Below are 14546 nucleotides of genomic sequence, written 5' to 3'. Positions count from 1 at the left end.
ACTTGTCCCAAGGATTTTTTTTTGGTTTTTTTTTTTAAATACTTAAAGTTATTGTTTTAGTCTCTAACACCTCCACTGGAAAGTTGTCATTACCCTTTCTGTAAAGAAATGTTTTCCAATGTTTCTCCTATGTCCACCCCTTTGGAGCCTCATATGACCACTAGTTCTTGAAATTTTTTATTCCCAAAAGGTTTGCTTTTACTAGTCAGAGGCCAAAGTACTGTTTTGTTAAATTTTTCAGGCCTTTGATTAAATTGTGGACTGAAGTCTTTGTAAGTGACAAAATAAATGTATGTAATACATATCGACTATAGAGTAGCTAACAAAGGGGGTCGATGCAATACAGTGTACTCAGTCGAGCACACTGTTTAACCTGCTTTTGGACACGGTTGTGTAGGCGTTACCTCCACAATTCGCGTCCAACATGCGGCGAAACTAATAGTGCTCATCACATGCAAATGCATGTGAATGAGGCTATTAGTTATTCACTCCCAATGCAAAAAAAAAAAAAAAGTGCGTCCAATGCACACATTTTTGCACTCAGAAATTAATGCCTGCCTGGATTAGGCGTTAATTGCTGAGCGCTCCCAAAAGTTGGGAACTCAAGCGACCCTAGCGCCTCCTTGACAACACGACCCCTAATTTGAATATTACATGGTGCCCCAGGACGGGTGCCTGGGGGTGTGCTAAGAAAGCGAGCGCTGAACACTCAGCGCCTGCTTTCAATGTGATCATTTTGCATCAGCTCCAAACTGCACACCGTATTGTATAATGGCAGAGGAGGATTAGATGCTCACTTGCAACTGGAGGGCTAACATCAGGAAATTTCCGAAAGTTTTAGCCTTCCCCCTTTTCTGTACAATACCCCAAAAATCTGTACCGTTTTGAAAAAAAAATCAGGGCAGCTGGAAACCCTAGGGACAGTCAAGCTTTAGTTTACCATATATAAAACAGGTTTAAGTGTGCACCTATCTAGATGCATGAGGTGGGAGTAGGGGGAGAACCAGCTGTTGGCAACACACGCAGTATCTAAGGATGCTATTTCTAGAGCTGCACTGCATTCAACTCTGAAAGCTCTCACTTTTTCTCCACCTCCAATGCGGTCAAAGAGGTTGCATCCCAGTGGCCAGTCCAACACAGAATTACGACACGTGGTGGCGGGTGGAGATGTGTTTGTGAGCAAGCCAGTGCTTGCCAACCTTTTCCTGGAAGTACACCTATCCAGTTAGGTTTTCAGGATCTCCAAAATAAAAATGCACAAGGAGATCTACGTACATTGGAGATCCATGAAATGAAATTGTCTCTCATGTACATCACTGGGGAAATTCTGAAAAGCCAACTGGCTAGGTGTGCCTCCAGGAGAAACACGGGTATAAGGAACCCTTTATAATAAACACCTTGTTATGGTAGCTCAGGAGGGGACATGGATGTGTTTCCTATCAAGTGTATCATCGCATTCCTTCACTATTTTCTTGAGAGGGTGCATCTTTTTGTTACCATCATTAGAGAAATTGTGTGCGTTATATGCTCATTCATCTGCAACGCTGAGCTCTTGTTATGAAACAATTCAGAAACTATTTTGCAGCCCATAAAACAAATTCATTCAAGTTATTATGCACTTAAAGTGTGGGTGCAGAAACCCTTCCAAAACTCTATGGTCAGTTGACCAAATTTAGTTTTATTTCTTTCCTGTCTTTTCATGAGTGCTCAACACGGTGTACGAATATAAAAACACAAATTCAATTTAATATATAAAATAAAGGGCCTAATCATAAGGTTGTTTATGACAAAAGTTAATTTTAACAGACATCATAAAACAAAAAACAGAAAATCAAAAAACAATAGCTGAAATGGGTTTTTATGGGCCTATTTCAATGAGGTCATAATCCTGCTGACATGGAACACACTTGTGACTTGTCAGGAGTCTGATGTATATACAGTACCTCCTGGTCATTTAGGAGAACTGCTTCTTACAGATACATAGAAAATGGAAACCACCACTTATTCTTTTTAAATAAATATTCTTATGTTCTGCAATTTCCACACAAAGCTCAACACTGATAACCAGGTTGGGTCAGAAACCTTGAAGGTAAGTTCCACTCTTGCTAACTGCCAGTGTTTCTTTTGTAACACCAGATTTTCATAGCTTTACATTACTTCACTGTATATTTATGACAATGGTGCTACCTAAATTGGAAAACAAAAAACAACCCAGGATCATTATGGGAACTTTCTATACTTCCAGCTGGAGCTCAAATATTAAGGAAGTGAGACAACCTTGAAAATGTGCTACTGTTTTTGCCTGCACAAAAATCTCTTTAAATAAAAAGAATATTCCACAATGGAGCAAGGCTGGAAAACTACATGGCGCCAGGTTGCCAAACATCAATAATTTGTCACCTGGCTTTTGTATCAAAGTCCAGGAGAAGGGCTCCTAGCAGTGCCTGGGAAGGAGAGAAGTCAGACTTGGGTGGGAAAGCAGCAGCTGTCCGTGGTCACAAGGGCAGGAGAAAAGCTCCGTCTGTGGTCAGATGAGCAAGCACTGCTGGCAGCGGTGGGAGAGGAGCTGTTCAGGCCACAAAAGAGGATTCGAAGTGGTGAAAGGATGGGAAAAAGGCTGAGTGGGAGGATGAAAAAAAAAGGGCAATGAAGTTAACAAAAAGCAAAATATGCCAAACCCCCCCCCCCCCCCAAACCTTAAAACAAGAACAGGAATATTAGAAAAGGAAAAAAATTAAACTATAAAGAAATTACATTGTTTTTCCATAGCTCCTGGTTTCCAAATTCCCCCCCCTGCTTCTGCTGGTATTAAAAAACCCCTCTTAATATGCTGTGCTTCCGGTTTTTAGGTTAGGGATCAATTCTAATGCCACAAAAAATGTTTCAATTATTTTAGAGTTGTCACAATGCATTAAAATCCTGTGCACCTGCTGTCACATGAACAGACTCCAGCAGGAAGAGATAATTGCTACTCATGTACTGCTCACTGGGAGCGGGTTGGCAAAGGAGATGAGAAAGAAGCAGCAAACCCAGAGGCAGAGATTAAGGCATGGAATCATTTTATCACCAATGTTCATAAATGGTTTTTGAGAAAATGGGTATTGCATCAGTTTTCAATTTGGAAAGCTGGTGAGCTTTGATCGGGTCTTGTTGCACTTGAACATAGCTGGATCTATAAACTTAATACTGTTGCACAATACGGCTTGAATTCAGATCTAGATTTCAGTGTATTTTTAGGATGATTGATTTATTATTTTTTCTATGCTGTTGATTGATTTTTTTTAAAATTCTTTTAGAGACTATCTTTTTATACTCTTTTTAAGTCATCAGGACCCCACATTGACGTGATCACGTCTGTAGATGGCATATGGCATTTATAAGAACTCTATCTTCTCCCGTGGTTTTCTGTTTCGGGTGCTGGGAGACTTCAAGTACAAGTCTGCTAAAGCATACTCACACAACCAATGGTTTTACAGATGGAGGCTTCTTGCCTTTCAACCTTGTTCAACATTTATACGAAACGGATCTTTTTCACGAGCTGGTTGTCACTGCATATATTTTTGCAGATGGCATCCAATTTCTGGTGCCTTTTGATTTAAGCATAGCTGCAACTGTTGATCTGGTAAAGATCTCTCGTTGGATGAATGCTAGTAATTTGGTTTTGAATAAGTCCAAAACCAAAATTCTTGGAATAGGGAGGTGGTTCGACAGCTTGGAGAGCTGGATGGTTCGACCTGTATTGGATGGCTGCATTATAGAGATTTTGGACAGTGTTCAAAGTTTTGGGGTCACATTTGGTACCATACATTTCTTAGGTGGCTCAGTGTGCCTACTTGCAATTATGAATGGTTAGGCCACTGAAGCCCTATTTGGATGATTATGTTTTCTGGACAGTGGTTTCATCTTTAATTCTTGGGGCATTGGATTATTGTAATGTTTTGATACTAGGAATGCAGATTTCTGTGAGCAAAAAGCTCCAACTTATTCAAAATAGTGTGGCTATGCGGGAAGAGTAGAAATGAGAGTGCTGCTCTATTGTTAGTTCACCTCCACTGGTTACTGAGAGAATAAAGTTTAAAATTACTAACAGTGGTTTTTCGCTGTTTGCAGAGTAATGGCCCAAAATACTTGTAAGATAAGTTGGAATGATATGTACTAGGTCAGGCCTTGTAGTTTTTGTAGAGTTTTCAATTGAGATATGGATTTCGGTTACAGCATTTTAGCAAAAGAGCTTTTACTAGTATAGCGCCACAACTATAGAATGTGTGTTACCCATTGCAGTGTGGTCAGAATTAAACTATCAAAAATTCAAGAAACATGTTAAAACTTTCCTTTCCCCATGCTTGAGTGGGTAGGGTTTAGCAGTGAAGAGGGTTAGTGGGGGTTTTTTTTTGTTTGTTTTTATATTTTTATGGATTTTTTCTTGTAAACTATGATAATTTTGATTAGGTGTGGTATATACATTTTGACCCTATACCATGATTACAATCTCTGAAATATGCTCGACAGCATAAAGGGGGCCTTCAGAAACCATGGAATCAGCTTTATTGACCATTACCCCAAAAGATCTTCATAACATGGGACTTTTTATCAAGCCCATGGCTGCTTATGCTGCTGCTACTCCTGCTGACTTGCGATTGAGTTCTCGTTTGTCAAGCTGCTGGACTTGATGGTTTATATTTTCTCAGGTTTGCTGCTTGCACTACTGTTTCTGCTTATCAAGTCCAGAGCAATGCCAGAGGCACTGGGTGCCAGCAATGTGCCGCCTCAGTCGCACACATGAAGGAGCGTGACTAGGGAACATGCTCCTTTGTTTGAAGTTTTGAACCAGATCCAATTTCGGGTTTGGAGTATTTTTTTTCCTTGATAATGTGTTTTTGCTAGTGCTACCCATTGTGGGTTTTTATTTTTGGTGCTTCTTTTTTCTGGGTGCCAGTCTACAGCCTTCTTGCCATTTACAAGCGATTTCTATTTCTATGGGATGTGTGAGCTGTCTGCCTCCACGAAGGAATTATTCCTATTGTCATTGGACAAGGTACATCTGGCCAGCTAGGCCATATTCGGCCAGTCTGTCAGAGATTTTCTCTCTATTGAGATCCCTTGCGTCCCTCTTCTGTCTAATTAATTCCCGCTCTGATCATCAGTCTCTGTTACTAGTGAATAAGCAGGCTATTCAGGAAAAGATACCAGTACTCACTGATCTGCTATATGATAAAGCTCCTGATGTGTTATGCATTACTGAATCATGGCTGTAACCAACAACACTGTTCTGTTAAACCAACTTTGCATTGCAAACTATGTTGTCTTCTCCAAACTTCAAGGGAAAAAAAAAAAAAGAAGAGGGGAAGAAGACAGCTTGTGGTTTCCAAGTCTTCCCTGCAGCTGACCATGGTGCAGATGGAGGACTCTGCTCCATCAGAACTTCTCTCTTTAGTATCTTCACTGAACTGGGGCTTATGTTTAGTTTATGTCTCTCCTGGCTGGATGTCTTTGCATCTCTGTTTTTGTGGACAGCCTCTTGCTATCCCAAACTGATCTTAGCAACACTATTATCCTGGGGGATTTTAATCTACAGGTCGATGCTTCCCCTTCGTCTGCTATTTTAGAGAATTTATATCTGTGATGCATTCTCTAGATTGGTCCCAACTCATTCACTTGCCCACACACAAGAAAGAGCACACTCTCAACCTAGTTTTTATTTGTAATAACTGGCTGTCAATTTGTGTCCTGCTCAATTTGGCAAGCTGAACTTTCCTTTCATAAAGTTATTCCTCTCTATATGATCCTCTGGAGGCCACCGACTGAGGCTGACCAGTTACGCTCTCTGTGGTCTCCTACTTTGGCCAATGTTTCAACACATGATGATAACAGTCGAATGGGGAGCTGGCAGAGGTCACTGTATTTTTCCCTGGACTCTCTGGGCCCAGTAAAGCCACTCCTGGTGAGGCACCAGAAATCTGCTCCTTGGTATTCTTCAGCACTCAGGACTTTAAAAGCATGGTCTGTGAGCTGCTGAACGTTGTTGGCGCAGGAAAAAAGTCTGGAAGATAATTTTGCTATCAGTCTGAGCTAAAAATCTACAGTCTATTGATCAAACCAAATGCTTGTGGTTCTCTACCCAGATTTGGTTGTCTGAATTGAGAACGCTCTTCCTTTGAAGAATGTGAGCGAAAATTGTTAAAGCATACTTGATCGCTCTCAGTTCTTGGAAGTTGATTTAAATTGCTTTTCTAGAGATGGCAGAATCTTGAGTTCGAAAGGGGTATGTATGGGTCCCCCCCAAACCCTTTTGGAGGCATCTATTGCCTATGTTACTTAGTGAGGGCATAGATGTAGTGGTGCTCCTTCATGAAGAATGAAGGGGGGTCTAGCCACCAGCACAATTCCTGTCATTTCTTTCAAGGTCTCCACATTGCTGAGTTTGCCGGCCTCATTTGTGCTGCATACGAAAGCAAGTTAGTGAAACTACGTGAAATGTCACTGCAATGAGGCCGAGAACAACCAGCAGCAACCTGACCATTGATTGATCTGGTGTTCAGTCTGTGTGCAAGGGACCTGAGAGTGTTCACCTGATCTGACAGAAAAGCTCTCTCCTGCAGAGAATCTATTCAATGAATTTGATCTTCTGGGAGTGAATTAGAATTGATTTTTTGAAATTCACCAGGAACCCTGATGATGTTAGGAGTTTAGATTTTTTGCAGGGAGGTAAGTACACCTTCCTGGGCATTCACTGTCACAAGTCAGACTTATAGATAAGGAAAGGCTCAGATGCTGTCACCAAAGATGCTCTAACAGTACATTGAGGCACACAGTGAAGACCCTGGGGGAGCACTCTGAACTGAGAGTGTTTCAATGCATGGAATGCACGTACCTTTCCTACTTGTTTTAAAAACATGTGTGCATATATTGTATTTCACATACAAAAGTAGATAGAATACAACTTACTTGTGTATATTGGGATTTACGTGCTCAAGGAAATTACCAGTTTTACCAGTATGGTAACCAGCTTACCTAGTCCTTTTCCAGATCAAGAGCCTCCTGGATCTTTAGCCAGAATGCCCTCCACTTTACCCAGACCTCCCACCAGACCAACAGTACATAACAAACATGTTTAATATCACTTACACCACATAATTAGCAAGTGTAAAAATACACAAGTTGGCAAATGATGGCAAATCTCTTAAAATAGCAGCTTGTGCGCGAGTGTGGACCCTGCCCTGAACGCTCCTAAACCACCCTCTTTTTCAGGCACGTATATGTGTGCATGAAAGTGAATGAACGTGTATATTTTTTATCTCTCTCTTTTTTTTTATAAATAAAATATGGAATATGTGAGTACAGGCTACTTATACCTAAATTTTTGAAAATTCATCCGAGAATTGTTAAAAAAATTTTTTTAAATAAAAAAATGAGCTTGATTAACAGTTTGGTCACTTCTCCTGGCTCAGGCCAAAGTCCATCAAGTCCAGGGTTCTGTCTCCAACAGTGGTCAGTCTGTGTCTCAAGTACCTGGCAGATCCCAATAGCTCATATTTCTTGTATCTCACTTCCAGGGATAAGCACTGGCTCTCTCAATTTTATCTGGCAAATAACTATTTATGGACTTTTCCTTCAGGAACTGTGTCCAATCCTCACTGAGCTCCACTAGGTTAGTTGCCTTGACCAAGCCCTCTGGCAACAGATTCCATAGCTTTATTGTGCACTGATACTTCCTACAATTTGTTCTAAATCTGCTGACTGCTAGTTTTCTGTGTCCCTTAGTGTTATTTTAGGGGTCAATAACTTTTCCTTTTCATCTGTTCCACTTCACTCATGATGTTATAAATCTCAATCATATCTCCTCAGTCAGTCATCTCTTTTCTAAGCTAAAAGAGCCCTAATCAGTTTAGCTTTTCTCCATAAGAAACTTTTCCACCCCTCCCCCCTTTATCAATTTTGTCACCCTTCTTTGCACCTTTTCTATATCCACTATGTCTTTTTTGAGATGGGGGGGGGGGGTTCAATCAGAACTGCACACAGTGGGAGCACTGAGAGGAGAGGATCACCTTGCTGGTGGCTGAAAGGAATCAGTAAGGTTTTGCTTGGGACATTGTCTTTTTTAAAAGTATTGGGGCAAAGTTAACTACTGGTAATATTATTTAGTGTGTTTGTGCTTTTAATAGTCAGTAAGGCAGCAAATAAACAGAAGTTAGACTGTTTGTATTTTTAAATAGTCAATCAGTAAGGCAGCTAGTAAGCAGTAGTTAGTGTGTTTATTTTTAAACGTCTGTAAGGCAGCTAGTAAGCAGAACTGAGTGCTTGTATTTAAAAAAAATAAAAAAAAGTAGCCAGAAGCTAAAAATAAGCTAGGAGCAGTGTATACTAAGTAAAAAGGTTCAAAAGTTCAGTTCAGTTACTCACCTTGGAAAAGTGTTGAGGTAGTCTGATTTGGTTTGATTAGGAACCAACATTTGTTAATCAAGAGAGCAATGAGTCACTCTGGCTGACTAACTGAAGTTAGACTGTTTGGATTTCCCAACCCTCCCACCCCTCGCTCATCCTTTAATTTATAGGAAGGTGCCATTTTAAAAAAAAAAAACCCAAAACACCTTATTGAGAGTTTGATCATTCCCGTGTAGGCCACCTACCAGACATATAGTGAATTCACTAATACATTTAAAGGACATTAATTATTTATTTATTTATTTATTTATGGTTTTTTTATACCGGCATTCATGAACTCGTTCACATCATGTCGGTTTACAGAAAACAGGGGTGCGGATAATACAACCAAAAAACATAAATAACGTGATGAAGAGAAGCAGTTACAATTAACAAGGGCTAATGAACTGGGAATGTAAGAAATAGAAAGAGATAGAGGAGAATAATTATGTACAAAAGTTCAATATAAATATGGTGTCTCATATGTACAGTCTCTGAGTAGAGAGTTTGTTTATGGTGCATATTAGGTAGAGTTCGAGAAGGCTTGCCTGAAAAGCCATGTCTTGAGTCTTTTCCTAAAGGTTAGGAGACATGGTTCGTTTCTGAGTTCTGGAGGGATGGAGTTCCATAACTGTGGGCCTGCGGTGGAAAGGGCTCGGTCTCTTAAGGTGCTGTGATTAGTGGTTTTCGTGGGTGGAACAATGAGGCATCCTCTGTAGGCTTCCCTGGTCGGTCTTGTGGATTTGTGGAAGCGGGGAGGAATTTGTAGATCGATTGTGGTATGTTGGTGAATGATTTTGTATATCAAGGTGATGGATTTATAAATGACTCTGAAATGAATTGGTAACCAGTGGAGGTCTTGTAGCACTGGGGAGATATGGTCTCTTTTCTTAGTGTTTGTCAGTAGACGGGCTGCTGCGTTTTGGACCATTTGGAGCGGTTTTGTGTATGAGGAGGGGAGGCCAAGTAAAGTGGAGCAGCAGTAGTCCAATTTTGAGAAAATGAGGGCTTGGAGGATGGTTCTGAAGTCTTTGGCATGGAAGAGTGGTCTTATCCTTTTTAAAACTTGCAGTTTATAGAAACAGGCTTTGGTGGTTTTATTGATGTGGGCTTTGAAGTTTAGTTTATTGTCGATTAGCACACCTAGATCTCTTACATGAGTGGTTTGTAGGTTGTTTGGCAGAGAGGTTGTGAGATTGTTATCAGGAGTTATGAGTAATACTTCAGTTTTGGCGGAGTTTAGTACCAGATTGAGGCTGTTGAGGAGGTTTTTGATTTCTAGGTGACAGGATTCCCAGTATTCAAGGGTTTTTGAGTATGATTCTTTGATGGGGATCAGGATCTGGATGTCATCTGCATAGAGAAAGTGTATTAACTTGAGGTTGATGAGGAGTTGACATAGTGGTAGGAGGTAAATATTAAAGAGTGTAGGGGATAAAGAGGAACCTTGTGGGACTCCGATGGTCGAGTTGTGGCGTGATGATTCTTTATTCTGGATTTTTACCTTGTAGCCTCTGTTGGTTAGGAACGATTTGAACCAGGAGAGCGCTAAACCAGAGATTCCTATCGCAGCTAGCAGTTTGATGAGGATAGCGTGATTTACGGTATCGAAAGCTGCTGAGAGGTCCAAAAGGATCAATAGAAAGGATTGACCTTTGTCTGTACCTAAGATGAGTAGGTCTGTTAGGGAGGTGAGTAGGGATTCTGTGCCCCTATTTTTGCGGAATCCATGCTGTGAGGCGGATAGAATTTTGTTGTCTTCGATGAAGTCCGATAGTTGGGCGTTCACAAGCCTTTCCATAATCTTAGCTATGATAGGGAGATTAGCTATTGGACGGTAGTTGTTGGGGTCTTTTAGGTCCAGGTTGGGTTTTTTTAAAAGAGGTTTGAGTGAGGCTTGTTTGAGGTCTTCTGGGAAGGAACCTTGGGATAGCGAGCAGTTGATGATGTCTGCTAATGTTTTGGATATGGTGTCTGGTATTGAGAGGAGAAGTTTTGAGGGAATATGGTCCGCTGGGTGCGAAGATGGTTTCATTCTTTTAAGGATGGTTTGGATTTCGGAAGACGAAGTGGGTTCAAACATTTCAAGATGAATGTTTTTGATGTGAGGCATTAGGGCTGGAGTTAGAGGGATGATATTGGAGGGAAGTTGAGTAAGAAGATTTGTGATTTTGTTTTGAAAGAAGATGGCGAGTTCATCTGCTTTAGCTTGAGCTTGGTTACTAGGGCATTCTGGTGAGGGTACTTGGGTTAGGGAGGAAACATAGGAGAATAGAGCTTTTTCATCAAAGACTAAGTTGTGGATTTTGGAGGCAAAAAAGTCTCTTTTTGATTTGGAGGTGCTGGCCTTGTATTGTTGTAGCGAGCGTTTGTAGGCTGAGAGTGTGCTAGCAGTAGGACTTTTCCGCCAGTTGGATTCCATTTGTCTTAATTTTTGTTTTAGCCTTCTAAGATCGTCGGTGAACCATGGTTGTTTTTTGGAGGCGTCTGGGTGGGATTTTTTTTGTTGTTAGAGGGCAGAGCTTATTGGCTATGGATTCTGTGATGGAGTTCCATGATCGTAAGGCCGTATTGGGATCGGTGAGAACAATAGCGGGAAGGTGTTTGGTCAGCTGATTGGTGAGGTCGTCGGGGTGACAAGGTTTCCTGTAATTAAAGGAGGGAGTAGGTGGATGAGGAGCAGTAGATTTTTCCAATGCGAATGAGGTAGAAATCAGGGAGTGATCCGACCAGGGTATCTTCGTATTTTTTGGTGGGGAAGACGATTTTATGCCTTTGTTGATAAAGATCAGGTCCAACGTATGTCCTGCTTTATGTGTCGGGTTATTGACTATTTGGGTAAAGCCCATCGCTGAGAATGCTAGAAGGAGAGTTTGGCAGCTAGTTGAGAGAGCTGAGTTATCCATGTGGAGATTGAAATCTCCTAGTATTATTGCTGGGGCGTCCAGGTTTAGGAAGGTTGTGGTTATTTCGATGATGGGTGAGACGTCGGCTTCTAAGAGTCCTGGGGGGGCATAGATGAGAAGTATTTGAAGTTGGTGTGATGTGAAGAATCCAATTTCAAGTTTGGTATCGGAGTGGATCGGATGTTGTGAGAATTTGAGGTCTTTTTTAGTTGCAAGTAGGATTCCTCCTCCCCTCTTTTTCAGTCTAGGCAGGGAGAAGATGTCGTAGGTTAGCGTCGGTAGTTGGTTTAATATTGCAGTATCTGACACATTCCTACTCCCATAGCAACCTAAAACTTAAGTGGCAACTGAACAAATTTGAGATGAAGACAGCAGTCCAGCAGCATGAGGGGGGGCCTCCCAGTCTTTTGCATAGAGTGTCACGTGTATGATTTTTTACCTGCCAGTGAGAAATTGTACATGTGCATGCGATGCAAAGAGCTCCTGGCTCTCAGAGAACGAGTCCGATCTCTGGAGGCTAGAGTGGCAGACCTGGAGGAGCTGAGGCAGACAGAGAGCTATATAGATGAGACCTTCAGGGACATAGTAGCCAACTCACAACTTCAGACTGACAGCCCTGGTGCTGCCTTAGAGGAAGAAGGTCTCATGATAAATACAGCTGTCTTTTGATTTGAATGTACAATTTGTTACAAATGTAAACCGGAGTGAAGGCCAACACCAATACTTCGGTATATAAAAACTTACAAATAAATAAAATAAATAAATGATGGGAGAGCATCAATCTGATGCAGCAGGAAAGGATCCTGTAGCAAGGACCTGCTCTCCATGTGATGCATTGTCCTTTCGCACCGAGAATATCTCCCCAAGACCTACTGCCCAGGAGGGAAGGGTTAGGTCGGCCGTCATAGTTGGTGATTCGATTATTAGGAATGTAGACAGCTGGGTGGCTGGTGGGCATGAGGATCGCCTGGTAACAAGCCTACCTGGTGCGAAGGTGGCGGACATCACGCTTCACCTAGATAGGATTCTAGACAGTGCTGGGGAGGAGTCGGCTGTCGTGGTACATGTGGGCACCAACGACATAAGAAAATGTGGGAGGGAGGTTCTGGAAGCCAAATTTAGACTCTTAGGTAGAAAGCTTAAATCCAGAACCTCCAGGGTAGCATTCTCTGAAATGCTCCCTGTTCCACGCGCAGGTCACCAGAGGCAGGCAGAGCTCCGGAGTCTCAATGTGTGGATGAGAAGATGGTGCAAAGAAGAGGGATTCAGTTTTGTTAGGAACTGGGGACTCTTTGGGGGAAGGGGGAGTCTCTTCCGAAGGGATGGGCAACACCTTAACCAGGGTGGAACCAGACTGCTGGCACTAACTTTTAAAAAGGAGAAAGAGCAGCTTTTAAACTAGAACAAAGGGGAAAGCAGACAGTCACTCAACAGCACATGGTTTGGAGAGAGGCATCTTCAAAGGATACTAATGATGCATTAGAATTAGGGCATCCCGACAGTGAGGTTCCAATTATAAGAAAAGTAGTCCAAGTGCCTGTAACTAAAAACTCAGCTAAGCTAAAAAATTCTAACTTATCCCTATCAATTAAAAAGCAAAATGAAAATACAAACAAAATACAAACTTTGAAATGTTTGTATGCTAGTGCCAGAAGTCTAAGAAGTAAAATGGAGAGATTACCTACCTGATAATCTCGTTTTCCTTAGTGTAGGCAGATGGACTCATTACAAATGGGTATAGTGTGCTCGTGCTAGCAGCTGGAGACGGATCTGACGTCAGCACGTGGTACATATACCCCTGCAGGAAGTGCAGCAGCTCAGTAATCTTCCTTGCAAAAGCTTCATAGATATATGTGTGACTGACCGATTGATTAACCAAACATGATTAACCTGACCGATTGATAGTAGCTGGAGACCGCCAGTGTTCTCAACCGGAAGGCGTCGACATCCGGCAGGGTGGATGCCCTATGTAAGAAAACATGGCTTACCTTGAATCGGTGAAACCCCATGTATATCGGCAGCTGGGCGGGATGCCGAGTCCATCTGCCTACACTAAGGAAAACGAGATTATCAGGTAAGTAATCTCTCCATTTCCTAGTGTGTAGCAGATGGACTCATTACAAATGGGATGTACAAAAGCTACTCCCGGACTGGGCGGGAGGCTGCCCGAGGTCCGTGTAGGATTGCCCTCGCAAATGCTGTATCCTCCCTGGCCTGGACGTCCAGACGGTAGAATCTGGGGAAGGTATGGAGGGAGGACCAATTTGCCGCTTTACATATCTCTGCAGGCGACAGCATCCTAGTTTCTGCCCAGGAGGCCGCTTGGGCTCTGGTAGAGTGAGCCTTGACCCGTAGAGGTGGTGGTTTTCCCGCTTCTACGTAGGCCTCCTTGATAACTTCCTTGATCCAGCGAGCAATAGTTGCCCGTGAGGCCGCTTCTCCTTGCTTCTTCCCACTGTGAAGGATGAACAAGTGGTCCGTCTTTCGTACTGCTTCAGACATTTCCAGGTATCTGGACAGCAGCCTGCCGATGTAGAGATGGCGCAGTATTCGACCTTCTTCCGACTTCTTCAAACCTTCCATGGTTGGCAAGGATATGGTTTGGTTGAGGTGGAAGTGTGAGACTACTTTGGGTAAGAAGGAAGGAACCGTGCGAAGATAGATAGCCTCTGGAGTGATTCTGAGAAACGGATCACGGCAGGACAGCGCTTGTATCTCTGAGATGCGGCGTGCTGAGCATACGGCCAGCAAGAACACCATCTTCAAGGTTAACATACGGAGGGACAGGCCTCGGAGAGGTCTAAAAGCGGGTCCCGCTAGGAATTCCAAGACTAGGTTGAGGTTCCACAGGGGCACTGGCCACTTCAGTGGCGGGCGAATGTGTTTGACTCCTTTCAGGAAACGTGAAACGTCTGGGTGTGTGGCAATGCTGTTGCTGTCACTCCTGGGGCCGTAGCAGGATATAAAATCCAGCGTACTTTTGTTTGCGCCTGGTGCGCGAACAAAAGTACGCGATCGCGTATTTTTTAAAGATCTACCCCTATGTGTGTAAATGTTTAATTAAGAGCCTATATAAATGAGAGAAAAAGCATGTGTATATGTGAGCTATTTAGAGCCAGTGAGAGAGAGAGAGAAAAGAAGGTTGCAAGCAAATCATCCCTCCTCCTGCTAATTCAAAACAATCTCAAGGCATCTGGATATCAAACGTTCCCAGGTATG

General features: G+C 42.4%; 1 protein-coding gene across 4 annotated transcripts in view; it reads right to left on the bottom strand.

The window, feature by feature from the left end:
- Positions 1–14546, bottom strand: part of RCL1 (RNA terminal phosphate cyclase like 1) — a 118909-nt gene that overhangs the window by 49674 nt on the left and 54689 nt on the right. The gene's annotated exons all lie outside the window — the stretch shown is intronic.

The sequence above is a fragment of the Rhinatrema bivittatum genome, chromosome 1 (assembly GCF_901001135.1).
Source record: "Rhinatrema bivittatum chromosome 1, aRhiBiv1.1, whole genome shotgun sequence".
Classification (NCBI taxonomy): Eukaryota; Metazoa; Chordata; class Amphibia; order Gymnophiona; family Rhinatrematidae; genus Rhinatrema; species Rhinatrema bivittatum.
Note: the sequence above shows the minus strand (reverse complement) of the source record. Positions and strands in the feature narration are given on the sequence as shown.